Source organism: Ranitomeya imitator, chromosome 10 (genome assembly GCF_032444005.1).
Source record: "Ranitomeya imitator isolate aRanImi1 chromosome 10, aRanImi1.pri, whole genome shotgun sequence".
NCBI lineage: Eukaryota > Metazoa > Chordata > Amphibia > Anura > Dendrobatidae > Ranitomeya > Ranitomeya imitator.
In genome coordinates, this window is record NC_091291.1 from 78,019,870 (window position 1) to 78,028,943 (window position 9,074).

General features: G+C 44.2%; 1 pseudogene; it reads right to left on the bottom strand.

The window, feature by feature from the left end:
- LOC138652206 (zinc finger protein 84-like) overlaps positions 1 to 5,397 on the bottom strand; it is a 77,934-nt pseudogene extending 72,537 nt beyond the window's left edge.
- Positions 5,398 to 9,074: the final 3,677 nt, after the last annotated feature.

A 9,074-nucleotide genomic window follows, 5' to 3' on the forward strand; every position in this document is an offset into this window, starting at 1 on the left:
CAAAGGAAAAGGCAGCCCCCACATATAATGACTGTGAGTTAAGATGAAAAGACAAACGTAGAGATGAAATAAATTTAGCAAAGTGAGGCCCAACTTTCTGAACAGAGCGAGGATAGGAAAGGTAACTTTGCGGTCAACACAAAACCCTACAAAAATCACGCAAAGGGGGCAAAAAGACCCTCCGTACCGAACTAACGGCACGGAGGTACACCCTCTGCGTCCCAGAGCTTCCAGCAAGCAGAAAAAAACAAATTGACAAGCTGGACAGAAAAAAAACAGCAAACAAATAGCAAAGAGGAACTTAGCTATGCAGAGCAGCAGGCCACAGGAACGATCCAGGAGGAAACAGGTCCAATACTAGAACATTGACTGGAGGCCAGGATCAAAGCACTAGGTGGAGTTAAATAGAGCAGCACCTAACGACTTCACCACATCACCTGAGGAAGGAAACTCAGAAGCCGCAGTACCACTTTCCTCCACCAACGGAAGCTCACAGAGAGAATCAGCCGAAGTACCACTTGTGACCACAGGAGGGAGCTCTGCCACAGAATTCACAACACCTTTGATAAAATAAATCAAATTGGAGCTGAAGTAATTTTTTTGTGAAAAAAAGTTAAATGTTCATTTTTATTTAAACATTCCAAAAATTCCTGTGAAGCACCAGAAGGGTTAATAAACTTCTTGAATGTGGTTTTGAGCACCTTGAGGGGTGCAGTTTTTAGAATGGTGTCACACTTGGTCATTTTCTATCATATAGACCCCTCAAAATGACTTCAAATGAGATGTGGTCCCTAAAAAAAATGGTGTTGTAAAAATGAGAAATTGCTGGTCAACTTTTAACCCTTATAACTCCCTAACAAAAAAAATTTGGTTCCAAAATTGTGCTGATGTAAAGTAGACATGTGGGAAATGTTACTTATTAAGTATTTTGTGTGACATATCTCTGTGATTTAGGGTACTTTCACACTAGCGTTTTTTTAAATCCGTCACAATGCGTCGTTTTGCAGAAAAAACGCATCCAGCAAAAGTGCTTGCAGGATGCGTTTTTCCCCATAGACCTCTATTGACGACGCATTTGCGACGGATTGCCACACTTCGCATCCGTCTTGCGACGCATGCGTCGTGCTTTGGCGGACCGTCGGGAGAAAAAAACGCTACATGTAACGTTTTTTTCTCCTGACGGACCGCTTTTTCCGACCGCGCATGCGCGGCCGGAACTCCGCCCCCACCTCCCCGCACCTTACAATGGGGCAGCGGATGCGCCGGAAAAATGCATCCGCTGCACCCATTGTGCAATGCAGCAAACGCTAGCGTCGGAATCTCTCCCCGACGCATTGCGACGGGGAGATTCCGACGCTAGTGTGAAAGAAGCCTTAATTGCATAAAAATTCAAAGTTGGAAAATTGCGAAATTTTCTAAATTTTCACCAAATTTCCGTTTTTTTCACAAATAAACGCAGGTAATATCACAGAAATTTTACCACTATCATGAAGTACAATATGTCACGAGAAAACTATGTCTCACCGGGATCCGTTGAAGCAATCCAGAGTTATAACCTCATAAAGGGACAGTGGTCAGAATTGTAAAAATTGGACCGGTCCATAACGTGCAAACCACCCTTGGGGGTAAAGGGGTTAAGTGTCAGATCGGTGGCCCAAAGTAATTATAAACTTACTTATAAACACCAGTTACTTATTCAAATCTGTGAAAATCAATCGTCTGTTTACCCACTTTGATGCCAGTTCTGATGCACAGAACCCATTTGGGCCAGGCTGGAGTGACCTCAGTTTGATACAGGGCATCACTATCTGTGTATTTTAAGTATCGTATCAGTGGCCTAAGTCATTTAACCCTTATAAACACCAGTTACTTATTCAAATGGCCAAAATTGTCTGTCTGCCCACTTTGAGGCTAGTTCTGATGCCCAAAACCCATTTGGGCCAGGCTGGAATGACCTGAGTTTGATGCAGGGCATCACTATCTGTGTATTTTAAGAGTCAGATCAGTGGCACAAAGTCATTTAACCCCTTAAAAACATCAGTTACTTATTCAAATCTGTGAAAATTGGCTGTTTGTCCACTTTGATGCCAGTTCTGATGCCCAGAACCCATTTGGGCCAGGCTGGAGTGACCTGAGTTTGATACAGGGCATCACTATCTGTGTATTTTAAGTGTCAGATCAGTGTCCTAAGTCATTTAACCCTTATAAACACCAGTTACTTATTCAAATGGCCAAAATTGACTGTCTGCCCACTTTGAGGCTAGTTCTGATGCCCAGAACCCATTTGGGCCAAGCTGGAGTGACTTGAGTTTGATGCAGGGCATCACTATCTGTGTATTTTAAGAGTCAGATCAGTGGCCCAAAGTCATTTAACCCCTTAAAAACATCAGTTACTTATTCAAATCTGTGAAAATGGGCTGTTTGTCCACTTTGATGCCAGTTCTGATGCCCAGAACCCATTTGGGCCAGGCTGAAGAAACCTGGTTTTGATGTGGGCTCCCTGTTCTATATGTCTGCACTGTGATATCAATGGCCCAAAGGCATTTAACCCTTTCTTCAACGCTCTTTGGTGCCCACTTTGATGCCCATTTTTGTGCCCGTTTTATTGTTTTTGTAGCTGTTTAAGCGTATTCACATCAGGGCACCTCGCTGCATTGTGTTTTTTTTATTTTGATGCTTTTTTTGTTGTTAAACCTATAAACAACAGAAAAGATAAAATTGCCGAATAAGAAACCAACTTCAGCTCTGAATAAGAAACTGAACGAATAAGAAACCAACTTTAGCCTCGTTCCCACCTGCCAGTAGGAATGCTGTTTAGCATTGTGTGTTCAACAGTGGAACACTTCCGTCCTGGTTATGCAGGAGCGTGCAATACCAATGCCGGAAACCGAAAGTGCCAGCGCCCCACGCTGAAACGCACACATGCCCAATGCGCAGGCGTGTCATGAGGATGCCAGAACCCAGAGTTGCTTGTGGAATTATGTCCCTCGGGTTCACTTGGCATAGACTTCACTCAGGGCAACCAAATTGGACATTATTCTGCTGATGTTCAGGGTCTCACATGTGATACACAGACTGGATGGCTGTACTGTGGGAACATTATACTGTGTGAGGGGGGACAGCAGTACTGTGGGAACATTATACTGTGTGGGAAAATGGAGGTACTGTAAGAACATTATACTGTGGGGAGGGTGGCAGTACTATGGGGTTATACTGTAAGTGGGGGTGATGGCTATACTGTGAGAACATTATACTGTATGTGGTGGATGGCGGCACTGTGGGAGAATTATACTCAGGCGCTTAACGATCGTTTCGACATCAGCCCCTACTTCAGCTGGATGTGCGTTTTTGGACTAACATTCACCTGAAGTGCATTGCAGTGCAAAGACCCATCAGATCAGTGCGCTGCAATACACACTGCCGGCCAATCAGTGGCCAGCAGCTGACATCGGCTTGCATGTGACTAGGGGTGCATGCTGAAGTCCGCTGCCAGCTCCAGAAGAAGAAGCCGTGCGGCGAAAGGGGAGGGAGGGTGAATACAATGATTTTTTTTAAAACCACTGAGTGCACAGTGTCCGTGGCCATATTACTACATGTATGACTATGGGCTGTGCATCATACTACATGTATGACTATGGGCTGTGCATCATACTACATGTATGACTATGGGCTGTGCATCATACTACATGTATGACTATGGGCTGTGCATCATACAAAAGAACCTGAAGACCCACCTCTTCAGAGAAGCCTACAACCTGCAGTTACCACCGATCGACCAAACCGCTGCATGACCAGCTCTACCCTCACCTACTGTATTCTCACCCATCCCTTGTAGATTGTGAGCCTTCGCGGGCAGGGTCCTCATTCCTCCTGTACCAGTTATGACTTTAAGAATATTGTACTTGTTTTTATTATGTATACCCCTCCTCACATGTAAAGCGCCATGGAATAAATGGCGCTATAACAATAAATAATAATAATAATAATAATGTATGACTATGGGCTGTGCATCATACTACATGTATGACTATGGGCTGTGCATCATACTACATGTATGAATATGGGCTGTGCATCATACTACATGTATGACTATGGGCTGTGCATCATACTACATGTATGACTATGGGCTGTGCATCATACTACATGTATGACTATGGGCTGTGCATCATACTACATGTATGACTATGGGCTGTGCATCATACTACATGTATGACTATGGGCTGTGCATCATACTACATGTATGACTATGGGCTGTGCATCATACTACATGTATGACTATGGGCTGTGCATCATACTCCATTTATGACTATGGGATGTGCATCATACTACATGTATGACTATGGGATGTGCATCATACTACATGTATGACTATGGGCTGTGCATCATACTCCATTTATGACTATGGGCTGTGCATCATACTACATGTATGACTATGGGCTGTGCATCATACTACATGTATGACTATGGGCTGTGCATCATACTACATGTATGACTATGGGCTGTGCATCATACTACATGTATGACTATGGGCTGTGCATCATACTACATGTATGACTATGGGCTGTGCATCATACTACATGTATGACTATGGGATGTGCATCATACTACATGTATGACTATGGGCTGTGCATCATACTACATGTACGATTATGGGCTGTGCATCATACTACATGTATGACTATGGGCTGTGCATCATACTACATGTATGACTATGGGCTGTGCATCATACTACATGTATGACTATGGGCTGTGCATCATACTCCATTTATGACTATGGGCTGTGCATCATACTACATGTATGACTATGGGCTGTGCATCATACTACATGTATGACTATGGGCTGTGCTTTCTTACCTGCTACATAAAAGTTCTGATCTTCGATGGTCGGTGTTAGAAGAGGCGACCGCAGCGGATTCACAATCACAACGCAGGAAACAGAGACGAGTTCTGGATTTACTCCCTGGAATCACTTTCTCCCAAAGGGTTAAACGCCGTCTGTAACTTCAGGGTCTTTCTATGAAGCTTCTTCTCTGAACTTTCTTCCTCTGTTTTCTGCCGTATTTCTATTACTCTCCGGAATCAGGAATGTATTAAGTCCTAGAGAAAATGCGGAGAAAGAATCATTTCTAAGGCTATGTGCACACGTCAGGATTTCTGGCAGAAATTTTACTGACAAAAACCTGACATTTCTGCCAGAAATCCACATGCGTTTTTTTCACATTTTTTTGCGCGTTTTTGATGCGTTTTTTTTATCTTTCCAGGATTCTTCTTGTGGGAATTGGCTGCTATATCCCCGGTGCAATATATTACTAGTATTAATGCGCCAGTAATGGGGAATCTCCACATCCCTCCACCTGCAGAGCTGCACTCCACATATACGGCTGTTCTGTGCACACAGGACCTGTGATGAGGTCACTGGAGGGGAGGAGTCAGGGGTCACATGATCAGGGGCCTCAGTGTATGCAGCACTCTGCTGTGCTGGTTGTCATGGTGCTGGATGAGGGGAAGTTTATGCGTGAGGTCAGGAGGGGTTTACAGTGTGGATGTAGCAGAGCTGTGTGTGTACGAGGTATACGGAGCAGAGCCGTGCGTGTAAGAGGTGTACGGAGCAGAGCCGTGTGTGTATGAGGTGTATGGAGAGAAGCCCTGTGTGTACAGAGTGGAACCGTATGTGTACAAGGTGTACGGAGTGGCGCCGCGTGTATATGAGGTGTACGGAGTTGAGCTGCATGTGTACGAGGTGTATGGGGCAGAGCCGCATGTGTTCAAGGTATATGGAAATGGAGCAGAGCCATGTGTGTACAGAGTGGAGCCGCATGTTCACGACGTGTACAGAGCAGAGCCGTGTGTGTGTGTACGAAGTGGAGCTGTGTGTGTACAAGGTATATGGAGCAGAGCCATGTGTGTACATAGTGGAGCCGCATGTTTACGACGTGTACAGAGCGGAGCCGTGTGTGTTCAAGGTATATGGAGCAGAGCCATGTGTGTACAGAGTGGAGCCGCATGTTTATGACGTGTACAGAGCAGGGCCGTGTGTGTGTGTACGAAGTGGAGCTGTGTGTGTACAAGGTATATGGAGCAGAGCCATTTGTGTACAGAGTGGAGCCGCATGTTTATGACGTGTACAGAGCAGGGCCGTGTGTGTGTGTACGAAGTGGAGCTGTGTGTGTACAAGGTATATGGAGCAGAGCCATGTGTGTACAGAGTGGAGCCGCATGTTTACGACGTGTACAGAGCGGAGCCGTGTCTGTACGGTCTTCGCTCGGTCACATAAATCAGGTTTCCAATAATGAATCACCAACAACTGGTCAAAATGACTGTTATTGTGATCGGTTAAGCAAGTTGATGAAATGATCTCTAAAAGGCCCAAATTAAAGATGAAAGTCTAGAAGACCAAGCAACATTTCAGTTAGAGCTGCTCGTAGGATTGCTAGAGAAGTAAATCACAACCCCCGCTTGACTGCTAAAGACCTACAGAAAGATTTTTCAGACTCTGGAGTTGTGATACATTGTTCTACTGTTCAGATAGAACTGCACAAATATGGCAAAATGGAAGAGTCATCAGAAGGTAACCTCTCCTGCGTCCTCACCATAAAATTCAGCAGCAGAAGTATGCAAAAGAACGTTTAAACAAGAATTATACATTTTGGAAAAAAGTCCTGTGAACCGATGAGGTTAAAATAGAACTCACTAGGTACTGTATTTGTGGAGAGGAAAAGAACACCTCGCCAACCATTACATTAAGCATTGGGAGTGGATCAATCATGCTTTTGGGGTTGTGTTGCAGCCAATGGCGCAGGGAACATTTCATGGGTAGAGGGAAGAATGGATTCAATGAAATTTTCACAAATACTTGATGTAAACATAATACCATCTTTAAAAAAGCTGAAGTTTAAAAGAGGATGGCTTCTTCAAATGGATAATGATCCTAAACCCACGCCAAAATCCACAATAGAAGACTTGAAGTGGCGCAAGTTAAAGGTTGTATAATGGCCCTCACAGTTCCCTGATCTGAACATCATTGAAAATCTGTGGCTAGACCTCAAAATAGAAGTGCATGCAAGACGACCCAGGAATCTCCAGAACTGGAAGAATTCTCCAGGGAAGAATGGAGCAAACTACCTCAAACAAGAATTGAAAGACTCTTGGCTGGCTACAAAAAGCATCTACTATCTGTGATACTTGCAAAAAGGGGGTGCTGCTAGGTACTATGCTTGATGCCCAAACTTTTGCATCAGCCGATTTTCCTTTTTGTAATTTTTAAAATGTAAAATATGAAAATGTATATACTGTATATATACATTGCCTAAGGCTTGGTCCATATTGCGTTAGGGCAATCCGTTTAACGGATCCATTTCTAAGCGGCAGTAACGCAATGTAACGGATCCGTTAACGCACCCATAGACTTCCATTAGCGTAACGGATCCTAACGCATGTAAAAATCAGCATGCGTTAGTGATGGTCCGTTATTTTGTGATGCACCTTCAAATGCGGATTACAGCGTTTTCGGGTCCATTACGGCTAACTCTAGAACTCTATTGCTAACGCAGGCCGACGCAATGCAACCATGCGTTAACGCGATCCCAAGAATACAGACAATTTGGGGCTCATCGTTAGTGCATCTGTTTAACGGATCCGTTAAACGGATTGCCCTAGCACAATGTGGACCTAGCCTAAAATACAAAAGAAAAGTGTTCCTTTTTTGGGGGTGTGGTGGGACACCTACTTTAAGGCTGGTTTCAGACTTGCGTTTCTGTGCGCTGCGGATGGCAGCGTACTTCCTCCGTGAAGCTCTGCCCAGGCTCCTCCCACTGCGGTTGCCGCACACCTCATGACCCTGCATACCCAATATTAAAGATAGGTATGCAGGGAAACGCTGGACGCAGCCGGCAGTAGGCGGAGCCTGGGCGGAGCTTCACGGAGGAAGCAAGGAAGAAGTACGCTGCCATCCGCAGCGCAACGAAACGCAAGTGTGAATCCAGCCTAAGCGAGCACTCAAGGGTATTTGTTCCTGTAAGGGGGCACTTGGGATATTATATCCTTCAAAGGACCATACAGGTCTTTTCACAGTAGGGACATTAATACTTTCTGTCGGATACTTTAATTTTTTGGGGGTTGGAGTCATCCTAGTAATGACCCAATTGATTAAATATTGGGGCCAGTGGTCCACACTGCAGGTGGTGCACACAGAATAGGGAGTTTTTGTAGGTTGGGAATAGATGGAGATGGCGCTGGAAATGTGAGAAGTCAAGTGTACCTTTGTTGCAATCTGTGCAGATGAGTCCTGGCTGGAGAAGTTGCCATGTCGGTCTGGGCCAGATAGAAAAGTGAACGACCCAAATCAGAAAGAACGTCATTTGTAAGTTACTATATATAACTGTACTGTAATCACTTGTTCTGCGGAACTGGTATCTACCAATATGCGGTTACTGTAAGGTTGTAATATTGCTCTTTTAGGTAGCATTTTTTTTTAAATTTAGTAGCAGCTTAATGTAATTCAGTCATTATAGTAAAAGGTGTATGGTGGTATCATTGGTCTTTGTATAGAATGTAGTTTCATGTAGAGGTAATGGTGATATAATATTATTTATTCGCTGTGTAGTGGTGATAGTAGGCACTGTGTAGCCGTGTTATTGTATGTTTGCAACTATGCTCCGTTATGGCACCATATCTAAGCAGTGAGCTTGATTCTGGTACTTTACCCAAAATTAGACCAATAAATACATACGGGGGGTTGGTGGTGGATTTATGCACTTTAGGAAGTAAGTACAGACAAGGTGTACGTGGTGTCTCCGGGACCAATCCATCCACGATTTCTTTGGATATGGTGCCATTATAAAATGCTTGTTCCACCAGATCCCTCAGTTGATTGTGGTAGACAGTAGTGGGATTGAAAGTCAGGCGTTTGTAGCAGTTTGGATCATTCAACTGCCTATATGCTTCCTTTTCATACATTAGGGAAGGCCACAGTACAATATTTCCCCCTTTATCAGAGGGTTGGATGACAATATTGTCAAGTGATCTTAACTCTTTAAGGGCCTTCCTCTGTTGTCTCGTCAGGTTATCATCTTGTA